The 14,806-nt window shown below is 38.7% G+C and overlaps 1 protein-coding gene across 6 annotated transcripts in view; it reads right to left on the reverse strand.

Moving 5' to 3' along the window:
- The window catches only part of FILIP1 (filamin A interacting protein 1), a 184,389-nt gene extending 170,631 nt beyond the window's left edge, over positions 1 to 13,758 (reverse strand). Inside the window, exon 1 of one of the 6 annotated variants that reach the window (XM_034990556.1) lies at positions 13,022 to 13,758. The gene's annotated coding sequence lies outside the window, so the exon portion shown is untranslated. Of the gene's footprint in view, positions 1 to 7,603; positions 8,407 to 13,021 lie in introns of those variants that run through there. The other 5 variants (XM_034990558.1, XM_034990554.1, XM_034990557.1 and 2 more) reach the window with 5 other exon arrangements.
- Positions 13,759 to 14,806: the final 1,048 nt, after the last annotated feature.

Consider the following 14,806-nt stretch of genomic DNA (forward strand, 5'->3'; position numbering starts at 1 on the left):
CATGACCTGAGCCGAAGGCAGTCGCTTAACCAACTGAGCCACCCAGGTGCCCCATCACATTATTCTTAAAAAAACATTAAAATTACCATGTAAGTAGAAAGAATGTAATTTATGAGTTGCCCACCATTTGTAAAGCTATGTGGACTTGTTGCGACAAATCAGATATTCGAAACTTTTAATCACATTCGTTTCTGCTGCATTGTTTTTACCTGTAGCACCTATTAGAGAGTAGAGATATATAATATTCACTATTGTATCCCAATCCCTAGCTCAGTGCCTGACATATATAAATCTAAATAAATCTTTAGTGAATGGGTAAGCACTGTATACTAAATGTGAAGCGGGAGGGACACAAAATCCTCTAGCACAGTACCCTCAGAGTTAGCATATCTTAGTTGTTCTGACATTGCATTACAATTCTGGCATCTCACTCACAGTCTCTAGGACTACTCCAGAATTATCCTGTCCCTGAATCCCAGCCCCGTGCTCTCCTCCCTGGTCCTACTGACAGGCTTGCTAAAAGCCTGGCTCTCGGCCTGTCAGACACAGCCATGCTCTACCTGCCTGCCAGGACACCCCATAACCTTAGGTTAGACCTTCGGATGCCCACCGCTAACTTGGACCACTCTTTATCATCTAATCCCATACCATTTGGATCCCGTGTTCTACCTGCTCCCAATTCAGCACCTCCAGTCCCTCTTCCAGCTCCATACATGGGCTTTGCCTGGTTGAGCCCAAAACATGTTTTTCAAGATAAGCAGACTGAGTGGATCTCACTCTATAATCAGTTCCTTTCATACAGCCCAAATCCTCTTAAATTCTCACACAATACTAGTGTTAGTACTGTAGAAGTCCAACTCCTAGGAAAGTGTTTGGGAACAGAAATTAAAGTAATCCAGACATAAATCAAGTTGTAGGATTTTAACTATGCATTCATACTATATGGGAAAACAAGGGTTCTGTTTTTTCCTCTGATCTCTCTCTCTCTCTCTCAAAAGGACAAAATTCTTCACTTTCCGAGAAACCACAAGTCACTTTCATCTGGTTTTCTCCCTTGTCCTCTCTTCTGTTTGAGCTCAGCATTTCACGTGTTCATTTTGGTGAGATTCCATTGCAATACATCACCAGGAACACATGTGTTCCACTGGGACTTTATTCCCTGGAAGATGTGAATGGTGATGTAAATAACAGCATCATTGGAATTTGGGGGAAGTGATGCAGGGAAGAAAGCTATGGTGAAATGAAGACAAAATCAAGCAACTATAATCAATATTTCCTTTTGGGAAATATTGTAGGTAGTATTGATGCTGATAGGGAACTTCAAGGATATTCATCAGCTGGGGCTGTCAGCAGACACATTTATTAAATAGCAGCTGTTGTTTCACCACTTGTTGGGGAGTGGAGTAATCCTAACTCCAGAATAGATTTCTGAGGATGAGGACATGTCCAGCTAATAAACCACAATAAGTAGCCTGGTTATGTTTTTTTCATGAGTTTTGCAGTACATGAGTGAAAAGATGAGGGGCAAATATTTGCAATTAGACTTGTGTCAATAGTTGTCTTATACCACTATATTTATTTATTTATTTTAAGTGATCACTATGCCCAATATGGGGCTCGAACTCACAACCCCTAGATCAAGAACCACATGCTCTACCAAATGAGCCAGTCGGGTGCCCCGTTATACCACTATACTTAAAGTAAGAGTTTTGGTCTGTTATTGGAAAGACATCTATATCATGCTAATCATAGCTGGAGTCCAGCTTCCACTCATGGTTATTCTCTGATACTCTAATGGACATTGTAAATGTTTGTTGATTTTTAATTTGTGTTGTTATAAAAGCAATATGTGACCAATAAGGTTAAAAAAGAATACTGAAAAGCAGAGAGATAATCACCCATGGTTACTGATTGCTATTCCCATGTTTATAAAAATGTTCAATCCAATCAATGGAAACTTGTCAGTAATGTTTTCTTTCTCAATTCCAAGACATTTATTTTTTTCAATTCCACATTTAATGGATTCAATTTAGCAGACACTTATTGAGCACTTATTTTGTGCAATGTGATTCCAAAAATCAACCCTTCATATCTGAGTCTATTATCATGTTAATTTTTAAAATTTACACATAAATATTAATCAGGATAATTATAATCTCTCACTTTTTGTTTAGTTTCTAATGCTTAGAATAATCTGTGTTACAGGACTTGCCATTGGTGATTTCCATCTTGGTAAGGTATGATTTAACCAGACAATGCATATAGATCTTCCCCTAGGTGTAAAAATCCTTCTGTAGAATTTTAAACTTACAGAATCAACCAGAAAACTAATTTTATACATGCTGCCAAAAAGTGTAGACTTTAAAAGGTCTGCATGGTACTTAACTCACTGACCATGGGACCAGTGAGTTGCACAGGACAGACCAGCTTATTTCCACTGCACCTGCTGCTATAGAAAAAGTAAAGTAATTAATCCCTTCCTGTTGTTGCTGATATCATGAGAAGTTAAGGGGTGGTATGTAAGTCCAGATAGGGGAATCCCAGGGAAAATAGCGAACCCAGCCAAAGTCACAGGACTAGCGGAAAAGTCAAATGTCTGAACAGGAGACTAGAGTTTGTGGTTAGAATTTCCACTGGAAAAAAAAAATTTATGTGCCCAAAAGTAAGGCAGAAGATATTATATCAGTCCACAAGGGAAAGGAAAGACACTATATAGAAACAAATCCACTGCGGAAATGGAGCACCTTGGAACAGTGTCTAAGAGAACAGGTTGCTTCCACTTTGACTCACTTATTGGGAAAATAGAGAAAGCAAGGACCCAATCTTTAGCCAAGCAGAAAGCTCACTTAGTTATCAGAGCACCAAGGCCAGCTGCCACAAGACTACTGATGCTGACACAAGGAAGCAGCTACCATTCAACACCTTATATTCTCAGAGTTAGCTCCAGAACAGCAAAGCAATGAAGAGATTAAGAGTACAAACTGAGGGGGCGCCTGGGTGGCTCAGTTGGTTAAGCAACTGCCTTCGGCTCAGGTCATGATCCTGGAGTCCCGGGATCGAGTCCCACATCAGGCTTCCTGCTCAGCAAGGAGTCTGCTTCTCCCTCTGACCCTCCTCTCTCTCATGCTCTCTGTCTCTCATTCTCTCTCTCTCAAAATAAAAATAAAATCTTCAAAAAAAAAAAAAAGAGTACAAACTGAGGAGTCCAATTGCCTGACTCAAATCCCAGATCTGCCACCTGCTTTTTGGAGAGCCTTGGGCAATTCCCTCAGCCTTTTTATCTATAAAATGTAGAGTATATGAATATATGCCTCATGGGGTTGCTATTGCCTAATACATAGAAAGCACTCATTATGTATTAGCTACTTTATTGTTCTTATGATCATGTGATAAAAAGGGTAATAGACTGGAATTTGTAACTTCTGCCAAGTGACTTCTCTTTTCTTCATCTTAGTACTATCTTCTTTTAAGTGATGAGGTTGTACTAGGTAACTGGTTCACAACCCTGGATGCACATTAAAATCACATAAGGGCGCCTGGGTGGCTCAGTTGGTTAAGCGACTGCCTTCGGCTCAGGTCATGATCCCGGACTCCTGGGATCGAGTCCCGTATCGGGCTCCCTGCTCGGCGGGGAGTCTGCTTCTCCCTCTGACCCTCTTCCTGCTCATGCTCTCTGTCTCTCATTCTCTCTCTCTCAAATAAATAAATAAAAAATCTTAAAAAAAAAAATCACATAAAAGCTTCGAAAAACCTAGTCAGTCAACTTGAATCAGAACCTCTGGGGGATAGCCCCAGGCATTTGAATTTTTAGAACATCCCTGCTGATCCTGATGCACAGGGAGTGTTGAGAGCCTCAAGACTGGATGACCCAATAATTCCAAGTGAGCTCAGAGTCCCGTGTCCTGCTGGATATGGGTGGTTCCAAGGCCAAAGCTGTATAATCATTGACAATGTGAGACTCGGAGTCCCCATTCCTGCTTGAAATCAGACCAGGTACAGAAGTCCAAAGAGAACCAGGAGCTCTGACAGAAAACTCCTGCATTAATATGATAAACTGTTAATATCTTTCACTTAAGAGCCATATCAGTTTTGTTGCCAAGAGAGATTTAGAATAACTGAATGAGAAGAAAGAAGAAGAAAAAAAAACCTTCCAGAAGCCAACAGTCCTTTGTCTCCAATAGATATAACACTAATCCTTTCCCTCCTTCGATACTGTTGCACCCTTTTACATAAAGATAAGAAATGACATAAGGAAAGTTCTGAGTTCATTTGTTAGAAGGAAATCAGGGGAGACCATGTGAATGAAACAGAGGGACTTGATGACATATAATATATCACTACCTTTATTTTGAATTAAATAAACCTATGACACAGAGCAAAGAGTATATTTGCTGCAAGATGTTTAGCATGTCAGGTAAGCAGTGGTATAAGTCCTGTGTATTGACCAGTAATGAGTGTTGATGTGTATGTTGGCGGGGGGGGGGGGGGGGCAAGGTGTGCTAATATATTTTTGACAAGATACTGTTTTCAATTCATAGAATAAAATTTCTCAGAGGGTGGAGATTCATTCTGTTATGTGCTCACTTCACATGAAACACTCAAGTTCCTAGAATATTCAATCCCATCACCTTGGATATTTGATACATAGAGTATTTATGGACACAGGCATAAGAAAAAGCAAAGCATTATCTGCTCCATCAAAATTTTATTAGAACTGCTCTCCTTTTACTTCAGATAATCCAAAAGTTAAATGCCATACATGTAAATAGAAACTCAAGAATTTTAATTATATCCAAGTGATCAGACATTTAGCATCATTAGTAGTCATTCTTGGTTAATAAAGATAAAAGAATTAAATAAAATATCCAATAAAATAGTTCACGCTATTAATCACAGTAGCAAACCACTGTCTGAAAGTATCAGATAATTTTCCTTAAACTATAGCAAACTCTCCTTTTTTTTTCTGAAGGAACAACATGGTACCAGGTTGACAACTCACTACCTAAGCAAAATTTGGGGGAGCCTATGAGAGCTCTTACATGGAATGAGACCTTCTATTCCCTTCTTCATTGCCTCCTCCAACCAATGTACATGCACCACCAAAGACCTTCAGGGAACACTGCTATCAACACCTGGAATAAGAATTTTGTAGGACTCCCTCTTGAACCCACTTAACAAACTGAATGCTAATGACCAAGGCAGAGATCTGCAGAGCATTTTGAATGTTACAACAGAAGGTGGGGTTCTGAGTTGTCAACAGAGGCAACACAAGGAGACCAAAACTCCAATGGTTTTAAAGGATCTGGCTACAAGAGAGCCATAATAACTCACAAAAGCAAATGCTCCATGCCACCCTCTCCCAGGGAATCAACTCAGCAATGTAGAAACCAAGAACCATGGGCACTGGGTGGCTCAGTCAGTTAAGCGTCTGACTCTTGATTTCAGCTCAGGTCATAATCTCAGGTTGTGAGACTGAGCCTGGCATTGGGCTCTGTGCTGGACGTGGAGCCTGCTTAAGATTCTCTTTCTCTCTCTCTCCCTCTCACTCCCAAAAAAGAACCACACTGCCCCATCAATAACTGTGGAAGAACAGCTTCTGCATTCTAGTACCCAGGCTTGGCTCTTGCTGGGTTGCCCAACTCCAGGGGCCACTGAAGCTTCTGTTTCTACTCTGGGATCTGGGAGAAAAGTCTGAGCCCCTGCAGTGTCACATCCTACAACTTTCACTAAAACATCTCACAGTCACCTCTGTGAATGTCTTCCTTGAACAACTGCCTACCTTACAAGAAAGTGGTTGAAAATATGGGCTGACTAATGTCAAACTGCCTGTGTTTGAACGTCCAACCTACCTGTGGGCATGTTACTTACCATCTACCAACCTCATTTTTCTAATCCATAAAACAGAGATAAAACTAGTGCCTCATAGGGTTGTTATGAGAAGCAAATAAAATCATCCAGGTAAAATGCTTGGCACAATGCCTGGCACAGAATAATCTCCAGTATATGCTATCTAGTATTATCATCATCTATAGATACAAAATAATTATATATAGCTATATAATACATATTATATAGATGATATGTATTATATGTAGTTATTACCATTATATTATGTATTATATCATCATATAAGAATTGGGATTCAGGGGGCGTCTGGGTGGCTCAGTTGTTCAGCGTCTGCCTTCGGCTCGGGTCGTGATCCGGGGGTTCTGGGATTGAGCCCCGCGCATCAGGCTCCCTGCTCTGCAGGAAGCCTGCTTCTCCCTCTCCCACTCCCCCTGCTTGTGTTCCCTCTCTCTCTGTCAAATTAAAAAAAAAAAAAAAAAGAATTGGGATTCAGATGCACAGTCATTGATAAGAACACCTGGTATGCTGGGCAATGATCTCCACAATAAACAGCATATAGAAGGTGGAGATATGTGATCCAAAACTGAGGAGCCCCTGAGGTGTGAATTCTACCAAGGCAGCTGGCTTCCTTATGTACCAGAACAAACAACAGGCTGTGATCAAAGCAGTTGGTTTGGTGATGTCCAAACCAGAAGATGATATCTATCAAGACAACATGTGAAAGTTAAGCTTATGTGTGAGGCCCCTCCCTCATCCAAATACCAAACTGCCCAAGCATGTATCACTTACTAAACAGTTATTGAAACACAAAGAGCCTTGAAGATCTCCAGTGTCACATTTCAAGACTTACAGAATAATTAGGAAAAATCTGAGCTGGCAAAACTCTTCTTGGCTCACCCTGGCAAGCAGACCGTCTTTGTTTTCCAGGAGTGGGTGCTGTCGTCACAGTAACTGTGAGCCTCCAAATACAGGCCCAGGCTGTCATTTCCTCATGGACTTAGGCTGCCACACTGAAATAGCATTATGAACTCAGCGATGCCTCTTCCTTTCCTGTTGTGCTGTGGTACCTCAAAAATGAGTTACTTAGGACAGAAGTGTATTAAAGAGATGTAAAAAAAATAAAATCCTTTTATCCCTATTACCATATCACCTATGACTCTTGTGTCTGTGTGTGTGTGGTGTGTGCGTAAAGATCTTATTTTTACAAAGATCTTTTAGATAAACAAGGCAAGTTGGCAGTAATTTGATTGTCTTAGTGATGTCAACAGTCTACTGTTTTTAATCAAATTGTCTTTCGGCTTTAAATCTTCAGCAAATCATTTTTTAAAGAATGCATTCGGCCAACTCTGATGAGTTCATTTCATGGATTTCCTACACCTTTTTCTTACAAAGATAAGCAGCAGATAATTCATTTCTTCAAAGTAACTTGGGAAGATTGCAGTTACAATTGTTGCAAAAGCAAAAAAAAAAAAAAAAGGGACTATTTTCAAGGTTAGACCTATAAGGTCTTTGGCCAGTGAAGCAACAATCATGTTCATCTATGCTTTGGTAAAGGAGGTAGGTGACAGAATTTAAGCAAGAAAGCAAAAAGAGAAAAATCCCTGAACCTCAAGGAATCAAAGTCAGATCACTTGAGATAAATCCTGCATTTGTTTTAAAAATTTTTAGTCTGTCTTTCACAGACCTCAGAAACACATAAATCACCTGATATTATGCACGTTGACACCATTTCCCAAAAAGGAAAAACAACACCAACCTTCTTTTGCGCTGCTGTGGCTTAAGCAAAGTTCTCAGGGACTGGGGTGCTGGTTAACGTCCTGTTACTTCATTTCTGCTGGGAGTTTCTCAAGTTCTGCAATCAGCTGGTTAGCAGCCAGCAAAAGCTGTTCAATTCATGTTTGACTTTCCTTATTCTAAGTTCTTCCATAACTCCTGCCTTGCCTTGGAAATCAAACTGCCTCAACTATTACCACAGGGAAAGGGGAATTCTGCCTGTAGCCTCTTCCCTTCTCTGATTAGCCAAAGACCAAGAATGACCATTTAAGGAGAAAGAAGAACATAACCCAATATATTTTCCTGAGGTTCCTGTATTTTTGTCCTAAAGCCTTGATAACGTATTCCGTAAAGCCAGGAAAAGTTCTTTTTTTTTTTTTTTTCCTTTTCTTCCTTCTTTCTTTCTATAGCAAGGTTTTCATTAGAGAATGACAATTCTAAAACCCAGTTTGCCTCATCTTTTAGAAACGTATCCTTTCAACTGGGAAAAATAAAGCAAATGGTCAGGTTGAAGCTGTAACTACCCGGCATAAGGTTGGTTAGAGCTAAAGCTACTAAGAAACTTCCCTGTTTATAAGAGTGTTTCAAATATTTTTGTTAAATTAAATATACAGAATGGTGAGTACCCCATAATATACACACACATCTTTATGATATAACAGGGTTTTTTTTGTTTGCTTTGGAATATACTTGTCATGTTTAAGAAGAATGAATAGGATTAAGGATGATGAATAGCAAGAATCCATTTCCATTTGGTTAAGGTTAAAGCTAGCATGAGATGACCTTTTTTGGTCTTTTCATTTTTATCTGTTACTAGGTTAGTAAAACAAAACAAAACATCTAAGGGAAGAAATAAAGAATGATGAATTTAATAGTCTATTTTCTATAGAGGAGGAAGTCTCCATTGCCATACATTACCCAGTGTTGTAGGCTATAAAAAAGACACCCAAGCACTATGTATAAACACACTTTATCTCCAAGTGCAAATATAGAAACCATAGGACAGTCTATGCTGTGGGTGATTTTTTAGCCTTTTTAGTAATGATTCTGTAAGACAGCAGGCTGCTGAGTGATAAGGGAGGGTTTGAAACATAAATTCCATGCTAAATGATTGGCTGGCGTTCAAACTATGTGTGTTACAGTACCCAGCAGCAAAGTATGTCCCAAACAAGATTCCACATTTAAACAATACATTCTTCTGCCTTTCCTATGATCTACGAACTTGAGTTCACAGACTATCTGTGTCTAAGAATTTTGTGTGCAATGAAGATTAAAATAAACAGAAAACTGCATTTAGGATGCGATAATAAAGCAATAATAGATTAAATTTATTGAAAAGTCTACCAGGCAACTAAGTTTTATTAACTCATTTAATCTTCAAAACCCCTCTATGAGGAAGATAGTATTATTATTTTCTTTTTTTTTTTTTTAAAGATTTTATTTATTTATTTGAGACAGAGAGAATGAGAGAGACAGAGAGCACATGAGAGGGGGGAGGGTCAGAGGGAGAAGCAGGCTCCTTGCTGAGCAAGGAGCCCGATGCGGGACTCCATCCCGGGACTCCAGGATCATGACCTGAGCCGAAGGCAGTCGCTTAACCAACTGAGCCACCCAGGCGCCCTATTATTTTCATTTTACAGAGGAGGAAACAGGCATAGAGAGTAATTTGCCCAGGGTCATAGTGAGCAGAGATCTGAACCCAGGCCATCTGGCCTGCCTGTGCTGCAAGCCTTCCTTGCCTCCTCCTTCATACCAATATCCTTGTTGTATTTTCAACTCAGATTTAAGGAAACAAATTTATTATATTAGCATATCTTCCTATTGCTATATATGTTAAAAATAATTAATGTATAAACAAATTTATGTTGCAGTCTTTTGGATGTCATACTTCTAACAAGTTGTTACCAATTTTCTCTCTTAAATCTTTCTGCTGAAATAAATCTCAGTCTAAGCTTTCCCCCTCAATTCCCAAGGTGCTACTTTCCTAAAACCCACATGTGTAGAAAAATAAGTAAAAATATGGATTAAGCAAGCTCTGTAAAATCCTATTTCTTAGGGCACCTGTTTTATGAAGAAATGCTCATCCTCCAAAAAAGAAAAACACAATCAGCATTAGTTTAGAATATGCATTTTGCCACCAAGTTTCACTTCTAAAAAATAAATTAAAAATATAACCATAGGAAAACCACTGCTAAATGAATATATTGAATATTTCACAAATTTCAATGGGAAAATCCCATAATAATTCTTGCTAAACACATTTAGAAGAGTAATTTTAACCTCCTTGGCTATCTTAAAATATAATTCTCTTAAAATATAAAGAGAATTTTCTTTCAGTGGACACAGAAAAAATTGCCTCAAAATCCTAATTCATGTTTTATCTCACACAGTAAGGCTACAGGTTTCATGAGTGATTAAAAATAAATCTGAGAAATGTCTCTATTTCAAATATCTAGGGAAAAAAAGAAAAAGGGATCACAATATGCTATTTAAATATTTTAATGTTCCAGGACAGATTATAATCCATGATGACCCACAGATAAAAGGAGCCATGATTTAAATGAACAATAATACCAAAGGTAGTTACAAATTTAATCTGGTACCAAAAGGTGATAAAAGTCATATGAGTTACAGCATTTAGATAGGTAGATGCATACACAGGACAAGCAGGTATATAGTATATATACAGTCTTTATATATATAGTTCTTTCTAGTTCATTCTCAAGGTACACCATCTCCACAATCAGGTACATGAGTGTAGTTAGAATTACTTGTAACTTCTCTGTGCACAATAAAACTATGAAGACTTGCCTTGAGAAATTGAGATAAAAAGTTATTAACCACACTTAATAGTTGCTTTTCTTGATTTTATACTTATTTATACTTTCTCATGTACTCATCATCAGAAATCTAAAGCCAAAAAAGTTAATAGAACATCCACAATGTGCATAGGGATAAAAAGCTCTAAAACCAAGTGGTGCTTAGGACAATGCTTTGCACCTAATTGCTTCATTAAACTGTTCTGAATTTAAAGACACAAACCCTATCCCAAAGTACCTTAATTCTGATAGAGCACCAAACTGTCTAAAAAGGAATCACTTCTAAAAGGTAAGGTCAGGGAATCATTGTGAAAGTAAAAGACACTGATCTGGGCTTTAAAGAGTGGACAAGGTCTCTAGGAAAGGGGAGGAAATGTATAACAGGCAGGCGGAATGAAACAGGCAGAGGTGTAGCATTGAAATGTGCACTGTGCATGTGTTTGGAGAATGGTCCAAAATCTGAACTATCTGAAGCAGAAGGACATTTGTTGTTGAGTAGTGGGAGCCGAAACTGGAAAAGTTAAGTATGTGCCAGATGATGGAAGGTTTTCAAAATACCCAGCCTAGGTGTTTGGCAGCAACCAGGAGTCCCAGAAGATAACTGAAGAGTAAGAGAAACAAGCAGTGCAATGTTGTAGAAAAATTAACCCTGTGGTCATGGGCAAGATGGTCTGGATGGCAGTAAGGGGTAGTAGGGGAGCAGCGGTGTTTCAATCCAGACAGAGGGTGAAGGGAAGAGGCTTTAGTGTGGTAGGAGACATGGTGATGGAATCTAACAATACTTGTGGTGAAGGGGAAAGGGGAGATTTCAAAATAACACAGACATGTGAACTTGAGCAAACAAGAGAAGAGAATCTACATGGCTCATGGAGGGTTTGATTGTTCATATACCGGAGGGAAGCACATGGTCTAACCTGAGCTATTTTTGATTCTCAGGGGTAAATTTACAGCCATGAAGACAATGCTACTCAGAAATCAATTCATCAGGAAACATGGCTTTCACCCAGAGCCAAATGCTGTACTCAGTTATCTACACACTGTTCCACGGACTCCAAAAGAAATTACATGCCTAGAACTAATGGCAGACTTTGGCCTTACACATACATTTGTAAGCCAACAATGTGACCCTTCCTGAGATAAAAACAAGAAAAATGTAAAGCATTTAGTTCTGACTTTTCAAAACTTTTTCAAGATGAAGATACTTCATCTCCACTAAAGTACCAGGAGTTTCATTCTCTGATACCAAGGTTACCAAAGTGCATTTTGCACTATACGTGTATACATTCATTACATATGATTAGCTTCATTTACTTCATAAACTAATTGTGCAATCAGAATTAGGAAGCACTGTACATACTGAAATGTATGTATTATTTCCATTTCCTGCACATTCTATATATAAGCTTTAATTAATTTTTCTTAAAATAGAAACATTTACTGGAAGGGTTGATACATTCTTATTTGTCAACAAACCACCTGTTCTAAATTGGTCTTGGGTAAATTCTTTCTTTAAGTTGATAAAATAGACTCAAATAATTCCCTTTAAAATGTACATCTGTATCTTCTTTTATATTATCCTTAGATTAGAATATTCATTCAAATTATCGTGTTCATTTAAAGGAACAAATTTATGCAAATCTAGCCCAACTATAGACACCAGGTATCAGTAACCATATCCTAACATTCAGCCACAACTTTTGTCAGAATCAATGTGAAATCGACCACTCTAAGCAATTCTGATAAAACTGCATGGCAACTCATGGGAGGGGAGATAATATACCAACAAATAAAAGGAGGATTTCGTTCACACTATCGTAAACACTCATATACACGTATATACAACTTTAGAAAGAAGTTTTTTCTAATAGATTCTATTTCAGTTTTAAAAAGCAGCATCTGTTTTATCTATACAGAAGCAGTTAGTCAGTTTATTTTTTTCTAAATCACAAAATAACATTCTCCTGAGTAGTTTCTATTCAACAACTGCAAAAGTAGTGATTTAATAGCAGCCGTATTTTGTGCCCAGTCAGAAGCACTTGGGGTGACTATAACGTAACCAGGTCAGAACCAGCACAAGGTGTACCAGCGTAATCAGAGAAGCAGGCAAAGGGAGAAGCAGAATGAAGCAAGTCTTAAGTACAGCAACACAAACACCATGCAGGACTTTCCTTTCCACACAAGCTGCTCAGCTGGTTTCAGTAAATGAACGTTATTTTGCTCCTAGGGAAAAGATCTCTTCCATTGTTTAGCCATCTTAATTGTGAAAGGAGCTGTGACATTGTCCTTTGCCATACATTTCTGTTACCTGCTCAAGAACGATAACTTGGCAGAAGTATTTTGATGGCTATTAAAACATCGTAACAACCTTTGTGCTTAAAAAGGAATTGGTGTAATTCTGAGAGAGATGATGCTACTGATTCTTTCAAAATAATCTACAATGATTATGATAATTCCTTAAATGTGTTATCACACAGTGGAGACAGTAAGAATCAAAGGAACCCGACAACACAGAATCTGAGAGAACACTCCTCTGACAGAAGCAGAAATTTAAGAGAGTCAATAGCTGTTTATTTTGGTCTTACCTGACGGCAGCTTGTTTAACCAAGGGTATGTCCTTTATGGAGGTAGTTTATCCTTTGAAGAACCCAGTGGCTTGTCCCACAGCCCCAGAGAGACTGGAGTCTTGGAAAACTATCCAGCCCAAAAGAATACAGAGGAAAAAGCTTTTCCCACTTTCTTTCCTAGGACTAGCCAACAGCTGAAGTCATGCAGGAAACTGAGTAGAGGGAAGGGGAAAGCAGCTTCTTCTCCCTGAAATCCCGATCAGCAGAAATTGGAGGCTGGTGTCTATCTCCCACCCAGACTTTTGTTTAAAAGTTTTTTCAACTGTTGCTAGGTGTTGTTGGGTTCTGAGATTAGGTTTCTCTTCTTCTGCTCCCTTCACAACACTGTCGGAGCAATGACTTTGTTGAGGAGCTGAGCTCGCGCGTGCTATATTTAACCAGTGTTCTCAGCAAGTCAAGCCTGTCAACAGCTGAGAAGTTTGGAGCCGGCTTCACTCAGTTCCTCGGCAGCTGGGTTATCAGTGGATATAGCTCTGCTCACCCTGTAAAAGATTGCAGGGAAACCGGCAGGTCCTTTTAAGGACACAGAGGTAATTACTGCTTGAAGCTCTTAAACACAGATTGTGATTTGGGACTTTAAATCTGAAGAAGAAATAGCAGTTGTCTGGAGCAGAGCAATTTACCAATGCAATATTTTTCTCAATTAGGCATTCTCAGATAAATGTTCTTAAATTTAAAACAGCCTTTTAAAAATGTGCCACAACTGTTGGGAAAATTCACAGAAAGAGATCATTCCAGACGGCTTTTTACATTGGTGTGTTACTTTCATACCCTATCATATCAGACTTGATCAGCTTGTATACCTGAATGTTATTAAAATCAGGTGAACATAAAGGAGTATCTGTAATAGTATGTTTTTGAATGGAGTAAGGTTAAGAAGGAAAATCTTAGCATTCTCACTCAGGTCATTCATTCAAAGTAAGAAGTGGAGAACACTCCAGGAAAACCAGGACTTGAAAAACCTCCGGTTGTCAACAGCCTCGTCTCATCATTAACTCTCCAGGCTCCAAAACCAGCGAAGAGTCACTTCTACCCTGAACTGTCACATGAAGACTGTTTCAAGATATTTTATTTGCTTTATTTTATATGATAAAATAGTATGAATCTGCCAAGATTAAGACTCATGGGGAAAAAGTGTGTTTAACTAGTTTGGGGGACTATCTTATTACGTATGTGAAATTAACAGTAAGAAGAACTGAGAGAGATCCCTTTAGCCACAGGTAAAGTAGGAACGGACACACACACACACACACATACACACACCATTATTAGTTAACACACTAGAATATTGCCCTGATAAAAACGTCACCAACACCATTATAAAGGTTGACCCCCTTCCCGAGATCAGTTTATCAGCCTAAGGATACCCTTTTTTTGACATGCAAACTGAAGTTAGACCAAGCAGACATGTAAAGGCATGGATTTAATCTTTTAAGCATTGCATATTTGTGAGAAGTGTCTTATGTACTAAAAAACCCTAATGTCTCTCTGGAAAAGGCTACCACTTTTCACAAGAGAGAGTGTGTATGTGTGTGTGCGTGCATGTGTGTGTCCTTCTTTTTAAAGAAATGACCCTCACCTCCAAGATTAGCTGACCCCCCACACACACCTCAACCCATTAGAAAACATCTCAGTTCTTTCCATCCCAGCCACCACACTAATTGCATTCCTCCTTTCCCCTTTATTTATTTACTACTATTAACATATAAAATTACATTTGTTCAGATTCTTAGTCTTCCTGGG

Source organism: Mirounga leonina, unplaced genomic scaffold (assembly GCF_011800145.1).
Source record: "Mirounga leonina isolate KUSES-001 unplaced genomic scaffold, KU_Mleo_1.0 Mir_53, whole genome shotgun sequence".
NCBI lineage: Eukaryota > Metazoa > Chordata > Mammalia > Carnivora > Phocidae > Mirounga > Mirounga leonina.